This window comes from Heteronotia binoei, chromosome 21 (genome assembly GCF_032191835.1).
Source record: "Heteronotia binoei isolate CCM8104 ecotype False Entrance Well chromosome 21, APGP_CSIRO_Hbin_v1, whole genome shotgun sequence".
NCBI lineage: Eukaryota > Metazoa > Chordata > Lepidosauria > Squamata > Gekkonidae > Heteronotia > Heteronotia binoei.
This window is the reverse complement of record NC_083243.1, coordinates 30,180,864-30,197,898: the sequence shown is the minus strand read 5'-3', so window position 1 is coordinate 30,197,898 and position 17,035 is coordinate 30,180,864. Positions and strand designations below refer to the sequence as shown.

General features: G+C 44.4%; 1 protein-coding gene across 1 annotated transcript in view; it reads left to right on the top strand.

Annotated features, from left to right (window-relative positions):
• The window catches only part of WDR25 (WD repeat domain 25), a 179,184-nt gene that overhangs the window by 128,221 nt on the left and 33,928 nt on the right, over positions 1 to 17,035 (top strand). The gene's annotated exons all lie outside the window — the stretch shown is intronic.

Below are 17,035 nucleotides of genomic sequence, written 5' to 3'. Positions count from 1 at the left end.
GTTAGCCTAATTGCTGGGTCTCCTCTTTTGATGGGGGGAATTAGCAAGAGGAAGACTTAGGTAGAGCTATTTTGGAGCAGGATCCTCACACCAATAACACAAAGGTCCAGGATCAGAAAGAAAACTCCAGATTTAAAATAGTTTAAAATGTTTACTTAGAAAAATATGTAGGAATACAATCACACATAAGCAATCATCAGTACACACACCAAGAGGCTAAGAAAATCAGGGGAGAAGAATAGAGACTTTTAGGAATTATTACAGAGGTGATGTTTACCTAATCCAGCTATGTAGAAGTCCATGTGGATATTAAAGACGAGGATGTGCACAGCCATCGTGCCACGTCTAAGAGGCCCATTACTTAGAGCAGGGGTGGGGAACGTCCGGCGTGAGGGCTGTTTGGTGTAGTGTTTAAGTGTGCGGACTCTTATCTGGGAGAACCGGGTTTGATTCCCCACTCTTCCACTTGCACCTGCTGGAATGGCCTCGGGTCAGCCATAGCTCTGGCAGAGGTTGTCCTTGAAAGGGCAGCTGCTGTGAGAGCCCTCTCCAACCCCACCCACCTCACAGGGTGTCTGTTGTGGGGGAGGAAGGTAACTACTACTACTACTACTACTACTACTTCTTCTTCTTCTTCTTCTTCTTCTTCTTCTTCTTCTTCTTCTTCTTCTTCTTCTTCTTCTTCTTCTTCTTCTTCTTCTTCTTCTTCTTCTTCTTCTTCTTCTTCTTCTTCTTCTCTTAGACAAGCCTGGGCAAGTTTTCTGGCCTAAGCAGAGTGTTTTCACTTGGCCTGTTTTGGAATCTCTGGTTCAGGTACAAACATGGGGGACCCCATTGGGTATTGGGGTTCTTCCATGATCAGGCAATGCCTTTTGGGTAATACTTGTCCTGTCAAGAAAGTGACTCAGACATTCCCAGCCATCTCATCCTGTGCCTGAAGATGGCTGAGACCCATGGAGGCCACTGCAACAGGCTGCCACACCACCCCCTGCACAGGGGCTCCCTGCGCTGCAGCTGCCCACTATGGCCAATCCAATGGGCCACCATTCGGCCCCCAGCTACCCCATCAGAGCTGCCCTGGCTGGTGAGATCAGAGGCGAGCCAGGGCCAAGGCCAAAAGCTTGCCCAGATCGGGATGCTTGTCTCCAGGTAAGTCCAGGGTGGATTGTCTTCTGGACTTCCATCAATGGCTAGTAGCCTTGGGTAGTAAAGGGAACTTCCATATACTACATTATACTAAATACCAGTGCTAGAAAGCACCACTGTGCTGTGATTGTTGGCCATGCATTTATAGGCTAGATGCTTTCTCTCCTGTGTCTTTTCCACAGTTTAAATCAACAATACTACCAGTTGTCTTTTTCTGGCACCCACTTGGTTGTTTTCTAAAGCAGAGGCGATCCTGGCTTTCCTCAACTTCACTGAAGTAGGAAGCACTTAGGAAAGCCTAGGAAGCATCAACTTCATTTGGAAACATCAGCTATTTGGAAACAGCTGCCTCAATCATAGAGAAATTCTTGATTTGAAACCTCCTAATATTGTGTGGAGCCTTCTAGAGCAGCCATTTTGTGATTGGTCCTTCTTCATTGGCAGTGTGTTGGCTTGCAGACTCTGAGTATCAGGTGCCAGAAGTCAGGGAAAGCAGAGTCATTCAGTCCAAGGTCAGAGGTCCAGGATTCAGGCAAGGCAGAGTTGGTGGCTTTAGCATCTATCATTCGCATTGCATCCAGCCCTCACAGCCTCTCTTGGCTGTTTTTATAGCCCCATGCCTAAGGGTCATGCTTGCAACCAGTTACTCAGAAGTAATCCTGCAACTATTCAACTTCATTATCATCAAGCAGCTGGCATCAGGCCAGGAGGCGTGCACTTTGATGTCTTAGCTATAGCTCTGTTCTCAGCCTTTGTCTGCAGCGCTATAATAGTGTAGGTGAGCTGGGAGTGCCCAGTTGAGGTTCATCTGCTGAATCATGACTGGAGGATGTTGGTGGCTCTGCACCAGCTGTTGGTTGTGAATCCTGACAAGCCTGCAGGATTTTCCTGCTGGTCAGCATCAGTTAAACTCAAAGCTGGCTACACAGTCTTGAGGAGTCCTCTTCTCCTGAGGAGTCCTTGCTGTTGCTGAGCCCTGGCTGACTCATGACAGGCAGCCAATATCTTGTGGTGCTCAATGCCTGTTCTCAGCATTTCTAAGGGCCCCATGTGTTCAACAGGGCTGGGGACTCTAGGTCTGCTTTGACTGGCAATGGTTCTCTGTGGACTCAGGCAGAAACAGACAGGGCTTTTTTTTTTGAGCAGGAATGCACAGGAACGCAGTTCCGGCTGGCTTGGTGTCAGGGGTGTGGCCTAATATGCAAATGTTCCTGCTGGGCTTTTTTGGAAACAGGTAGTCCCTAATACCTCTTGCCTGAAATTGTTTAAACCGGGGATGCTCAGGATTGGAGCTAATCATGTGTTGTACCACTGAGCTCCAGCCCTTGGCTCCAGGCCCCCTTCTTAGTGGTGGCATCACAGATGTGGAATCGTCTTCTGTGCTTACCCTGACAGGCCACCTTGATGAACTCTTTCCATCAGCAGCTGAGAACATATCTGAAGATTTTCCTGATCGCTGAATAGATGGAAATGTTGTTAGCACTGTAGTGATGAGTTACCTTTCCTGCTGTTTGATTTTAAAACAAATTATTGTTTCTTCAGTCGGAGTTGTTTTTAAATGATATGTTTAATACCTCAATATAGGTTTGGAGCCATTGTAGCAGACAGTACAATTTAAAAGTCTCTAAATTTGTTAGATTGCCTAGGTTAAAAAAACAAACAAGGAATCTTCCCCTGTCACTGTGCATTTCAAAGAAGAAGAAGAAGAGTTGGTGTTTATACCCTGCTCTTCACTACCCAAAGGAGTCTCAAAGCGGCTTGCCTTCTTCTCCCCACAACGGACGCCTTGTGAGCAGTACTCCCTCTAAACTGTGAAGCCTTGTGAGCAAAAATTCCGCTGGCATTAAAGTTGTGAGTGGGTGATATGGCTGCTGCAAAAATTAGTTTGCTCTGGGGCCATCCTTCCTGAGCTAAGACAAAAATGTGTGAGCCAAAGGCTAAAAAACTGTGAGATAGCTCACACTAACTCAGCTTAGAGGGAATACTGCCTATGAAGTAGGTGCAGTTGACAGAGCTGAGAGAACTGTGACTGACCCAAGGTCACCCAGCTGGGTTCACATGGAGAAGTGGAGAAGGCTGCTATTCTTAACCACTATACTATGCTGGTTCTCTTTATTTATATTTACTTAATCTATGCTCTGCTTTTTTCCACAGTGGAGTCCCAAAGCGGTTTACATGTTTTCCCTTTGCTCCATTTTATTCTCACAGCAACCCTGTCAGTATGTGACTGGCCCAAGGTCACCCAGCAAGCTTCCATGGCATGAAGGGGAATTTGAACCTGGGCCTCCCAGTTTCTAGTCCAGCGCTGTAATCACTTCACTCCACTCCACTGCACAATGACAAAATTGCAGACCACACAAGCAACTGTTTTCTATACTTATTGGTACTGCTGCTTATAAATCCCTTCGGGAAAGAAAGGGATATTTACTGAGTAAAGAACGTGAAGATATCTGATGGTAATTTCTCCACTGCTCTTCATGTGGAAAAAGCTATAATTCAACAGCCTGGAACATTAGGTTCATTTTATGAACTAAACAGTTTTAATATTGCAGATACATCTGATGGAGCCGCTACCAAATAAATGGGGACCAGGACTTTTATCTTGAAAGCCCGAGGATCCTTTTTTAATAGTGAAGAAAAAGTGAAGAAATGAGGTTTTCAAGGGCATGGATACGGTGTGGGATGGCATTACTTGGAACCAGTTTGGATGAGCTTTGGGGCTTTGAGCCCCAGGGAACTATAGTCAGGGAGGCATTATCGTAATTGACCAGGCAAGGTCTGATCTCTGAGAGCCATCTTTCTGGTGTATATACCCGATTCTGAATTTGAAAATCTCTCACTGTATGTCTGTCTAAGGGGTCTCTGCTCTTGTCAGGTCTGATGCAGGATCAGAGTCTTAAACTATTATTGGCCATCCACTCTGGTTGTGTTATATGTGCTAACATACTTTATTGATTTTTTTTCAATATTCAATATGTGCATTATATTGAATACTGCTTTACCTTATTAAATATTTGAATGTTGAAATGTTTTGATGGTCACCACCTCGGGGACACTCATCACCATCATCATCATTATTATTATTATTATTACTATTATTACTATCATCATCATTATCATTATTATCATTATTATTTTATTTATATTCCACCCATTCCCCCATGGAGGCTCAGAGCAGAGTACATCAAATATATGATAATAAAACAAAATTAAAACAGCTGAAATCATAATAAAATCAGTTACAGCATTAAGCTCAGAAACTAATCAGCACTTTACATACCATGTATTAAGATGCTACATAGCCCATTGCCCCCCATCAGTAACGACAGTCCGAATAATGATGAAATAGCAGCACTATATTAATAGCATAATTATTTCGGCACTGATGAGGGTTCGACATGATGGTACAGCAGGGGAGGCCAACCGATCTAACAAATATTAGATGGAAAGGGGGCAAAGAAATAAACATAGCTGGGAAGCTAACAAGATGGAGGCCAGCCACTATTTCAAGTTTTTTGTTAGCCCTATATCTGTGGTTCTAGACCCATGCTCCCTGCGTTTCATTTCAATTTTTGGAGTATGTTACTTGGAAATGCGAGCACAAGCCTTAACAGCTTGTACTGGTTCAATTGCTGCCATCTGTTCCATAGTATCACCTTTCATTGATGTACTATTGTTATGTTTTACCTAAGGTTGCTAGTCTAAGATTGTTGGAAGATGTGTCAGTCTGAGGTTGCTAGGAGATGTGAGGAGCAGTGCCTGGGGAGAATAGATTTTCAGGAGATGTAACATCACATCCTTCATTATCAGGGCTGGCCCTAGGACACATGGCAGCCCAGGCAGACTCACTTCCCACCATCCCATGCCCCGGGGGCCCTAGGTACACGCACACATCCCCCAGCCAGGCCACATGCCTCCCCCTGGTGCTGTCCCATCCCTCCTTCCCCTTTTGCAGCGCTGCAACATGGCACCATGCACCACTTCCTGGCACATTCAGAGGAGTGCCGCTAGCCTCAGTCCTACCCACTTTGACGCAGAGATCTGAGCATTCTCTTTTAAGAGAGCGCTGAAGGAGGTTTCACTCCTCCTTTCCGGAACCGGAGAGGGAGTGAAGCCTCCTCCAACACTCTCCAGCACCCTCTTAAGAGAGAATGCTCAGATGCCTGTGCTGAAGCGGGTAGAGGCAAGACTAGCGGCACTCCTCTGAGCATGCCCTTGGGCAGGTGTGTGTTTGTGGAAGGTGGCCCACAGCTGGCGGACAAACAGTGATGGCAGTGATGGTGGCGGGGGGGGGGGATTAGGCATTTGTCTTGGGTACTGGGATGGTGGGGGGAAGCCCAATTCGGCGTCCCCCCCCCCCCGGCGCCATAGGCAAATACCTAATTTGCCTAGTGGGTGAGCTGGCCCTGTTTGTGATACATGAGCAGTTTCCCTAAACACTATTGTAAAAACTATAGAGACTGTATAAATGCTTAGAGCATCATGAAAGATGTGATGTTTTGGGGATATTTGCAAGTTCACTCCCGGATGTCTTGAAAGAGTTAACTTGCTTGTTTGTTTATGGTAATTATTAGTTAGCTGTGGAACCAATTAGCTGTCCTGCATATAGGAAAAGGAAGTCCTATGCATGATGAAGTGACCTATTGGTCAATTCATAGTTGGGTGATGCTACCTAATACTTTACACATAGTCATTTTGAAGTTTCTTCTTCCTCCCTTTGTTTAGAGATTAGAGTGTGAGAATTCATCTTGGAGCTAACAGTAACTAGAAAGATGTCGCTAGATAGACTTATTGTTTAATCTTTGTCATATAATCTGTGTCATATAGACAATAAGCATATATTGTTTAATCTTTGTCATATAACTCTTTCTAATTTTATTAGTAAACTATCTTTTAGCTACTTTACACAAATCTGCTAAAATATCCAATGGATGTCACTTCTGTGTGGTGGGTCAAACAATGTGATATCACATCTGCTTGGTACTCTAGGGGTGATAACAGAGGGGCAGTTTGGGGCGGTTGGGAGGTGTTCTGAAGTGGGCCGGCTCAAAAAGAGCTGTCCCGAAGCCTCCACAAATGGGTCAAGCGCTCATGTGCTCAAGCGCTCAAGTGCTCTGGCTGGTTTCTTAAAAAGAAAAAAGATGGAAGCAGCTTGGGGCAGCTTGGTACTTTCACAGTCAAGTCACCTCACTCCCCCCCCTGCTGCTTCCTGACGGCAAGGAGGTAACTGGTGGTTGGCTCAAAGATTTTCAAAATGGTAGCTTTTTGAGCTGCTCTGCAGAGCCTGGAGGACAGGGTTAGTACAGGACAGGGACGGGCAGCAGATGTTGCCATCTGAAGCGATTTTTGGGTCGATTTCAGAGGCGTCTCTGAGTCAGCCCAAAGTGCCGGTGTAATCACCCTAGGAGTTCTTACAGTCTCTATGGTAAAAATTTGGGAAATTCCTAGAGCGGCACCATCTGTACTATATTGTCCATTCCTCCAGTTGTAGAAGGTGTGGGATTGAGGCTCAGGTGATTTTCTTCCCACCGTGGGCCGGCAAATGACAAGTTTCATTTCAAGTGCCCTGTGTGTATATGTGTGTTGGCATAGCAATTCTTGAGATTAGGCTGCAATGTTAGGATGTTTCATGAGTGCTTACTAAATGTCTTCCTGAAAATTGCCATTATAGGGAAAAAAAATAGCTGTCATTAGTGTCCACAGAATTGGGATTGACTCTCAGTTTAAACATTGCTTAGGCTTTGAAACTGCCACCGTGTGTCAGCCTTTGTCACTTGCTCTAAAAAGAATCCATTTAAAACCAATAAGTAATGAACTCTGAAGTAATAACTCTTTAGAATTTCTAGCTTCAGATGTCACTGGTTTTCATACTACTGTGTATGCGTGTTGCTTTTTCCCCATTCATTTCATTTTTTAAATAGCCTATTTGACTCCAACAATTGTGGGTAGGCATTCCTTGCAAATGGAATAGACAGGACAAGCATAATTATTACTGGCACATGTGTAATTCTAAGGATCTAGAGGAGTTTTACAGCTGGTAAAAGCTTTCCTTTCCAGAGCTCTCTCACAATCTTCAGACTCCTCTTTAAAGTCCCTGAATTTTAGAATGTATCCTACTTTTACACTTGGAGCGTGAGAGTTTTACCTGTAACCAAAAAGTAGGGCAGGGCTGGCCTGGCCCTAGGGTGCCCCACCCCCAGGCAAAGTTGCCCGCTGCACCGAGCTCTGCTGGCCCTCCCCTCTGCCCCCTCTACCTATGCCACAGCCCCTCCTGCCCCCTCTCTTCTTGTGTTATTTGCGGTGCCGCAACACGGTGCCATGCTCCAGTCCCCCCACACACACCCAGCGCACTCAGAGGAGCGCACCAGCCTCCCCTTTGCTCAGGAGCGAAGCCTCATCACGTCGCACTCTCTCTTAAGAGAACGCTTTATGGAAATGCTCGGGTCAAAGCAGCCCGGGTAAGGGAGGCTGGCGTGCTCCTCTGAGCGTGCTGGGGGAGGGGGCGGTGGGCAGGCTACCTTCCACCTCCCCCCCCCAGTGCACTGAGAGGCTACCTTCCACACACACCCCCCCCAGTTTCCTCTTACCCACTTTGATATGGGCATCTCAGTAAAGCATTCTCTTCAGAAAGCACAGGACGTAACGAGGCTTCTCACCCCTCCCAGAATGGAGAGGGGAGCAAAACCTCATTGTGTCCTGCGCTCTCCGAAGAGAACACTTTATGGAAATGCCTGTATCGAAGCAGGTAAGGGGAGGCTGGCGTTACTCCTCTCAGCTCACTGGGGGGGGGGCGAATTAGAATTTGTCTGGGATACTGGGGGGAGCCCAATTTTATGCCCTCCTGCTGGCGCCCTAGGCAAATGCCTAGTTTGCCTAGTGGGCAAGCCGGCCCTGAGTAGGGTCATGTTGTCCTGAGGAAATAACAGCTGATAAGAAAAATGATTTTAAAAATTTCAGTCCTCTCTGACCCTGTTCTCCACATATCCCTCCACCTTATTCCTTTACTTCATGCCCTCCCCTTTAAAAAATGTTCAACACGGTTAGGACCCAACTAGTGTTAGGGTCTGAGATGCACTAGCATTGGGGTGGCAGAACTTTCTTCTGTTGCTTCAGACCAACATGGCTACCCATCTGAGTCTATGCGTTTATGCATGTGTGAGTGCCTGTACAAGCTGTTGGTGAGAAAAGAATGGACAGGCAAGGAAGTGTTGGGTGCCAGGACATGGAGGGTGGGCAAGAACGTCATCAAGGGAGGGTGGGAATAGGGACTGATACTAGTTAATGCATTTGCCTCATACAGTAGTATGATACGGCATTATAGTCTGAGGCGCCTCACCTCTTGAATACAGTCTGCCACCGACAACAACACCTTTTCCCTGATTAACCTTATGCTGATCTATGAGGGGAAGCTGTCAGCACTAAATAAGCCTTTTGCATATCTTATTTATGTTACAGCAACTTTCACAATGAGCTGTGATGTAAGGCGTGCTGAAATAAACATTTAGAACTATACAGAGCTTTTTTTGGAGCAGGAACTCCTTTGGATGTTAAGCCAAGGTGGCCAAACTTGCTTAATGCAAGAGTCACATATTATAAATGTCAAATATCTGAGACAGGAAGGAAGGAAGGAAGGAAGGAAGGAAGGAAGGAAGGAAGGAAGGAAGGAAGGAAGGAAGGAAGGAAGGAAGGAAGGAAGGAAGGAAGGAAGAAAAATAGATGGGGAGGGGGGTGGGAGGTGGAAAGAAAACAACTAACTTTAAATGCATTATCCAAGTTGTTTCAAGTCTTCACTATTTTCTGCCACTAATATATCATCTGAATATTTCAAATTGTTAATGTCCGTTCCACCAATTTTCACTTCATCTTCATCTAACTCTAATCCTGCTTTCCTTATGATATGTTCTGATATAGAATGAAGAGCTAGGGGGAGAAAATACATCCTTGTTTGACACCTTTGCCAACTGGAAACCGTTCTGTTTCTCTCTGTTCTGTCCTAACAGTAGCCTCTTGTCCAAGAGTACAGGTTGCACATCAAAGCAATCCAATAATGTGGCACACCCATTTCTTTTATAACCAGCTATAGATTTCATGATTCACACAGTCAAAAGCTTTGCTGTAACCTATGAAACACAAGCGGATTTCCTTCTGACATTCTCTCGTATGCTCTGGGTTCTGAGTACCTTGTGCTCTTCCCACTAGGGGCCTCAAACTTCTTTAGCCTCAGCTTGGCCTTGATCTTGTGCCTGCATATCCTTTTCTAGGTAGGACTGAGGAGGCTTTGGACACAGGGACTGGCACAGTTTTACAGAGTTTGCCACAGTCGAAAGCTGGCGAGGCATGTTTTCCCTTTTGGGGAAGATGTACCGTTTTCACAGGAAGCAAGATTAATAGCTTAATTTGGACTCTTCCTGCGCTGCCACTAAGCTGCCTTTATGGCAGTGCAGGGGAGGCCATATCTTTGTTGTGTTGATAATGGAAACCCTGGCATTACTCTTTTTTTTTTAAAAGTCATTTCATTACTTCAGATTAGTTTTCCGATCCTTAATCTGCAGTTTATTGTCAGTGATCCTGAGCGTTCTCAGTTTGCCTTTTGGCAGGCAATATCCAGCTTCAGGTTTTCAGATGCAGGCCTTTAAATTTCTTCTTCTTCATGTTGCTGCATTCTGGTAATCATGAGTAAAATTGGAGGGGGCAGGGGTCATTTTGTAGAAAAAGAGGTGCCAGAGCTCATTAGCACAACTCATTAGAATCATAGAGTTGGAAGGGACCTTTAGGGTCATCTAGTCCAACCCCTGCACATTGCAAGAAACTCACAAACACCTCCGCCTAAATTCACAAGATCTTCATTGCTGTCAGATGGCCATCTAGCCTTTGTTTAAAAACCGCCAAGGAAGGAGAGCCCACCACCTCCTGAGGAAGCCTGTTCCACTGAGGAATCGCTCTAATGGTCAGGAAGTTCTTCCTAATGTTGAGCCGGAAACTCTTTTGATTTAATTTCAACCCATTGGTTCTGGTCCTACCTTCCGGGGCCACAGAAAACAATTCCACACCATCCTCTAGATGACAGCCCTTCAAGTATTTGAAGATGGTGATCATATCACCTCTCAGTTGCCTCCTCTCCAGGCGAAACATCCCCAGCTCTTTCAGCTTTTCCTCATAGGACTTGGTTTCCAGACCCCTCACCATCTTTGTCGCCCTCCTCTGGACCAGTTCCAGCCTGTCTATATCCTTTTTAAAATGTGGTGCCCAAAACTGAACACAATGCTCCAGGTGAGGTCTTACCAGAGCAGAATAAAGCGATACCATCACATCACGTGATCTGGACGCTATACTTCTGTTGATACAGCCCCAAATTGCATTTGCCTTAGTATAACTCATTTGCATATGCCACACACCCCTGACATCACTGAAAGGTATACTAAATTATATCAGCTCAGCATCTTTGCTCATTGATCACAGGTTCTGCGGTGTGTTCTGTATTTGTTTTCCTTGCTCATTAATTACATATTCTAGTATTGTTTTCCTTGCTTATTAATCCTGTTTCATATTGTATTTTGTTATTATTTTGTTTACTCATCTATTCATTTAATCACAATATCCATATTCCTTGGCATGTAATCACCATATGTTTTATTCATCTTACTAAGAGTAAGGCCCGTTGTGAAGAAAAATGCAACAGGCTCTAGAAGGAGCCTCTGGGCAAGTGCCCGCCAGCCTTGCTGTCTTCCTACCCACCCAAGTGAAGTCATTGATTTCCACCCCTCCCCCCAAAGGGGAGCTGATCTCTGCCATCTAGAGAGCAACTGTAAATCTGAGTGATCTCCAGTGGTTCTCCAGGAGGAAATAGCATTGTACCTGTCTGAGATCCTGTCCCTCCTCAAACCCCACCCTCTCCAGGCTCCACCTCTTAAATCTTTAGGAACCCATCTCCTTCCCTTTATCTACCCCTTCATGTTTCCATTGCCTTCCCCCTTCCTGCAGCCTCTCCATAGGAAAATGACAATCTTTCTTCACAGTGGGGTGTGGGGGGGACCAAAGCAGTTTATATCATTCTCCTCTCCCCCCATGTGATCTGAACAACAACCCTGTGAGGAAGGTTAGGCTGGAAGTCTGTGACTAGTCCAAAATCACCCAGCTTTCCACCTGGGTCTGACAGATCCCACTCTGAAGTCCAAACTCCTTTGCCATAGTGGCTGTCATAGGGTGGCTGCTGCTGAACAGTAGCAAGCAACTGGGTGAAGGGTAACTAACATCAGGTGGAGCCATCCCTTTATCTGCCCCTCTGACTTCAGATTTCCATCACCTTCCCCTTCCCTGCTGCTTCTACATAGGAAAAAGACAATAGTTCTTCACAGTGTGGGGGAGACCAAACAGCTTACATCATCCTCCTCTCCCCTCTTTGAACTGAACAACAACCCTGTGAGGCAGGTTAGGCTTGTGGTAGGCTTGTGGAAAACGCTAACACCACATTGGACTTTGGTCCATGTGGACTGCCAGCAATGAAACTTGTTGAGCCCTGCATCAGCAGGGTATTCTTTCTTTCCCTAGTCTCAAGTTGGCTCCAGAGCTCTCTGGAATAACTCTGACTTGCAGCCTCACTGAAAAGTCAGGAAGGTAGGTGGATAAGCTACCCCATAACTTGTTTTTAACTGGTACTTGCAGACTGAATGATGAAAGGATGGGCATTTCTCTGCTCACTTTATTGCACATATGTAGAGCCATAAGAACATAAGAAGAGCCCTGCTGGATCATACTGGTGGTCCAGCTAGTCCAGCATTCTGTTTCACACAGCAGCCCACCAGTTGCCTTGAGAAACCAATGAACAGGAGAAGGAGGAGGAGAAGATTGGATTTATACCCCGCCTTTCACTACTCGAAGGCAACTCAAAGCAGCTTACAATCTCCTTTCCCTTCCCCTCCCCACAACACACCCTGTGAGGTAGGTGGGGCTGAGAGAGCTGTGACAGAAACTACTCTTGAGAGGAACAGCTCTGCGAGAACTTGTGACTGACTCAAGGTCACATCAGCAGTTGCATGTGGAGGAGTGGGGAATCAAACCTGGTTCTCCCAGATAAGAGTTGGCACACTTAACTACTACACTAAACTGGCCAAGGCCTTCCCCTGGTGATGCCTCCTAGCACTGTTATTAAGAGGTTTTCTCCCTGTGGATGTGGAAGTTGTCACCATGGCTAGTAGTTGTTGATGGGCCTATCCTCCATGCTCTGCTTGTGACCATCACTAGATCCACTGGAAATAAATTCCACAATTTAATTTCTATTAGTGTTTCTCAAATCAGTTTTGGTACAATACCAGAATACAATGATCTTCTCAGATCTCATTCTAGAATTAAATGCTGTGGTCTTGTGTATGCTTCCTTTGTTATCTAAGTATCCCTTCACCGTATTAAGATCTGAACAGAAAAGGGCTAGATAAAACAAGTATTAGCTCCAGCATTGCCATAAAATTCCCTTCCAGAGTCCCACCCGTACGATATATACAAAGAAAAACAAGACCGCGCAACACAAACTCATAAGGTGCATAATTTGTTAGAATGTAAAAGGCAATGAAAATTGGTAAAAACACATTTGGCTTAGCACCTTGGAGTGAACTGTTTATTAACATCATTAATTTGATAAGCATAACGGCAATGAACTGGAGATAAAATTCAAATCCTTGTAGCTGAATTTCCTGTGGCATTAATTTACGACTCAGGAAGGGTTGTTTACAAAGACGATTGGTATTAAGCCACAGGATTCTGTGAAGATTACTGCATACAATTAAATTTAGAAAAGAGTGTATCCATGGGAACAGCCAGTGCCTTTACTTGAGATGATATGCAAATCTTTTATTTGCTTTAAGAGTACAATTCAGTGGCCCACCCCGCCGTAAGCAACAAAATATTGTTAAGAATAATGACCTTTGCTAATCATTATACTGCATATCTTAACAGTGTTTTGACAAGAGAGCTCCTATCTCTTGAGAGAGAATTTGCTAAGGCCTTGGTCCCTGATTCCTGTTATGGTCATGATTCACCTAAATGCCTCCGTTTGGATGTTTGCACAGAAAAAACTTTGTGTTGTTCTCCTTTTGTTCCATCTGTGAACATTCTAATGGAAGCTCAGGTTGGACAAAAGGAAATACTCATAAAAGTGATCAAAATGTGGAATCCGCTGCCAGAGGATGCAATGATGGCCACAGGAATAAACAGTTTAAAAGGGGGATTAGATAGATTCACAGAGGATAGGTCTTTCAATGGCTACTAGCCATGGTGGCTGAGGGGAACCTCCACATTCAGAGGCATTAAACTTCTGAATCCCAAAGCCAGGAGGCAACATCGGGGAGGCCTCAGTCTCTATGCCCTGTTGTTGGCCAGAGGAACGGGTTGGCCACTGTGTGAGACAGAATGCTGGACTAGATGGACCATTGGCCTGATCCAGCAGAACTCTTCTTGTGTTCTGTGGAACTCTGCCAGTCAGGATGCTGAGGATTTGATCCTGAGTCATTGGTGGCGGTGGTGGAGGAGGAACTGTGAAAAATCACCAGCAAGGCTAAGCTCTCTTCCAGCAGTAATACCTTGGCATTTCTCAAGACTTCTCATTCCCACCCCCCAAAAAGCTAATTTACCTCTGTCTCTTATCATAACCTAAGTATGGCATAACTCTTTAAGAAGTGAGAGAAAATCTCTATTAATGCATGTAAATTTATCCCTTTCTCTTATGTTCTTCCACCCATCCCTGGACAATTTTTTTGGCCTTCTGGCCATCCATCTCACTCCTCCAACTTGGGTTTCCAGTTATGGTGAGCAGCTGGAAATGAGGGATATTGGATTGGCCTTTGAGGCTCAAAAGCTCCAAGAGGGAGAGAGGGAGGGAGAGATCAGCTTGAATCTTCTTTTGTTTGGGCACATTTCAAAATCTGAATCCTTCCCTCCAGCTTGTTCCCAAGATGTCTATCTATCTGTACACTAATCCCAGTTTGAAAGATGGCCTTGAACGAGTCAGCCTCAGTCATTCTCCTGTAGAATGGGTGTAGTGATGACAACCAGGGCAGGACTACGGTGAAACCTAAGAGAAGACAACACTGACCTTTTGACCTTCTCCTCCTTCTTTCCCTGTATCTTTCACCATTACCAAGTCGTGCAATTTCCAAATCCCTTCTGGCATTTTTGAATTGTTCATGATACAAATAGAAGTAAGGATGTAAATCCCCCTCCTTTTATACCCACTACTGTAGATTCACCACAATCTCTCTCTCTCTCTCTCCCTCCCTCTCTCCTCCCCCCCTCCCTTCCCCTCATTCTTTATTGTCATCTATGTCTCAGTGGAATGATCTGCAGTCTTCTGACAGAATCATAGAGTTGGAAGGAACCTCCAGGGTCATCTAGTCCAACCCCCTGCACAATGCAAGAAACTCACAAGTACCTCCCCCTAAATTCACAGGATCTTCATTGCCATCTAGCCTCTGTTTAAAAACCTCCAATATTGGAGTTTGTTAGTAAACTGATGTTACTAGTTTCCTTTTTAGAACCAAAAAAACTTTCTTTTCATCTCTCAATGGATCTGATAGTTTTTCTAGAATAGCTGCTATTTAGCAACCATCCCATAGATGCAAAAATATGATAGTTTCTTCTTATTCTGCCTTTCCAGGATGATTCTTCATTACTGATGTTCAGGTCTCCCCACCCCCCCACCCCAAAAAAAAAGAAAGAAAAAGAAAAGAATAGAGTTTGGGAGATATTCCTGTGCGTCAGCTGATATGCTGACTTCACATCCTGATTTTTACCCAGGTATGACATTGACATATCATGTGACATCATTTATGTCATCCCATAGGTGCTTATAGGAGAGAGTAGTGTGGCATTTTTTTGTTTGGACTACTAAGAAGAATCGGGTTAACTGCAGCATGAGCCTGATTGGCATAATTATAGAAAGGGGGTTAGAGATATCCTTGTGTGGTTAGAGATATCCTTTCAAAATGGGGTAGCAAATCAGGACTGTCCACAGTAATTTGGGATTATGGAATGACTCTGTTGTTTCTCACCATGGTTATTAGGGTCTCTTGGTTATTACTGTCTTTTTCTTGGTGGCCCAATCTTTTGCTGTATCCACTCTGTTATCTAGGACAATTGTTCTATGCCTCCCATTCAGAATGTTTTTTTATTTGTTGCCTCCCACTGATGGTAAGATGTCGTGTCTTTAAATTCCTATTGTTTTCTGACTCTATTACAAAGTCTTGATTTTTTTTTTTTACATTGATGGCTTTACATTACGCAGTCTGTAACTACATTTTTCCTTGTGTCCCCCATTTCACCTTCTCATGGCTTGTTTCTTGTATGGACCACCATTCCTTTCTCTCACCCTCTCATCTATGTGACTTTCTGTACTGACTCCTCACCTTGAGCACCTTGTCTTTCTTTCATTTTAAAACTACCCTTCATCCAAGACACTCGAGACAGCATTCAGGGGTGTCAAAGGCAAGATCTGACATAAATGAGACCTTGTCGGGCTGCCCCATGTCAGGTTGGGCGATGGGTGTACCTATTTAAGATTAGGCAGCACTAGGGTTGCCAGTCCCCAGGTGGATTATATAAACACCAAAAAACCTGTGGAAAATGAATGAATAAATATTAAAGGCAAGTTTATAAATGTAAATTAATTATTCAAAAGCACATTTCACACAATACATAACACTTAGCAAAATCCAAAATGTCCGAGAGTTTTCTCCAGGGCTAGTGCTATGTGAAGCATTTTGTGACGTTGTGATGAGTGGGATACGTCTCTTTGACAAAGGTATATTCGGAAACGGTAATATAGGCGGCTTTACTGTCGGAGGCTGTTGGCAACCCACTTACAAAAAAATTTTCATAAATGGTGAAGCTTTTAGCTTGGCATCTTTGAAAATGAAAGATATATCGTGAAACACTAGAATTGACTGCACATGGAATACTTTTGGCACTGGCACTTTAATTTACCTGCTGATCAGGGCGAATGGTCTACAAGCGCTTAAAGTGGGAAATTGACACGATAAATAGGCAATAACTTTGAAATTTTATTCTTCGCACATTGGACCTTTGAATTTGTGACATTTTTTATTTTGCTAAGTGATATGTATTGTGTGAAATGTGTTTTTGAATAATTAATTTACATTTATAAACTTACCTTTAATATTTATTTGTTAATTTTCCACAGGGGTTTTTTTGGTGTTTATATAATCTGCTTTGTACTGTGGTACTCTAGGCTCTATTGCAATCCCCAGGTGGAGGCAGGGGATACCCTGGTTTGGAGGCCCTCCCCTTGCTTCAGGGTCATCAGAAAATGGGGGGGGGGAGAGAAATGTCTGCTGAGCACTTCATTATTCCTTATGGAGACTGATTCCTATAGGGTATAATGGTGAATTGATCTGCTGGTATCTGGGGCTCTGGAGGGGGTTGTTTTTTGAGGTAGAGGCACCAAATTTGCAGCATAGCACCCAGTGCCTCTCCCCAAAATACCCTCCATGTTTCAAAAGGACTGGATCAGGGGGTCTAATTCTATGAGCCCCGAAAGAAGGTGCCCCCATCCTTCATTATTTCCAATGGAGGGAAGTCATTTAAAAGGTGTGCGGTACCTTTAAATGTGATGGCCAGAACTCCCTTTGGAGTTCAGTTATGCTTGTCACAACTTTGCTCCTGGCTCCACCCCCAAAGTCTCCAGGCTCCACCCCCAAAGTCTCCAGGCTCCACCCCCAAAGTCCCCAGATATTTCTTGAATTGGACTTGGTAACCCTAGGTAGCACTGCAGAGATATAAACTTGATAAAGGGGACAGACAAATACAAAGATTTTAAAAAACTTAAAACTTGCTTAAAACATTAGAAATCATTGCTCTTAAAGGTGGTTTCTTTGTATTTCTC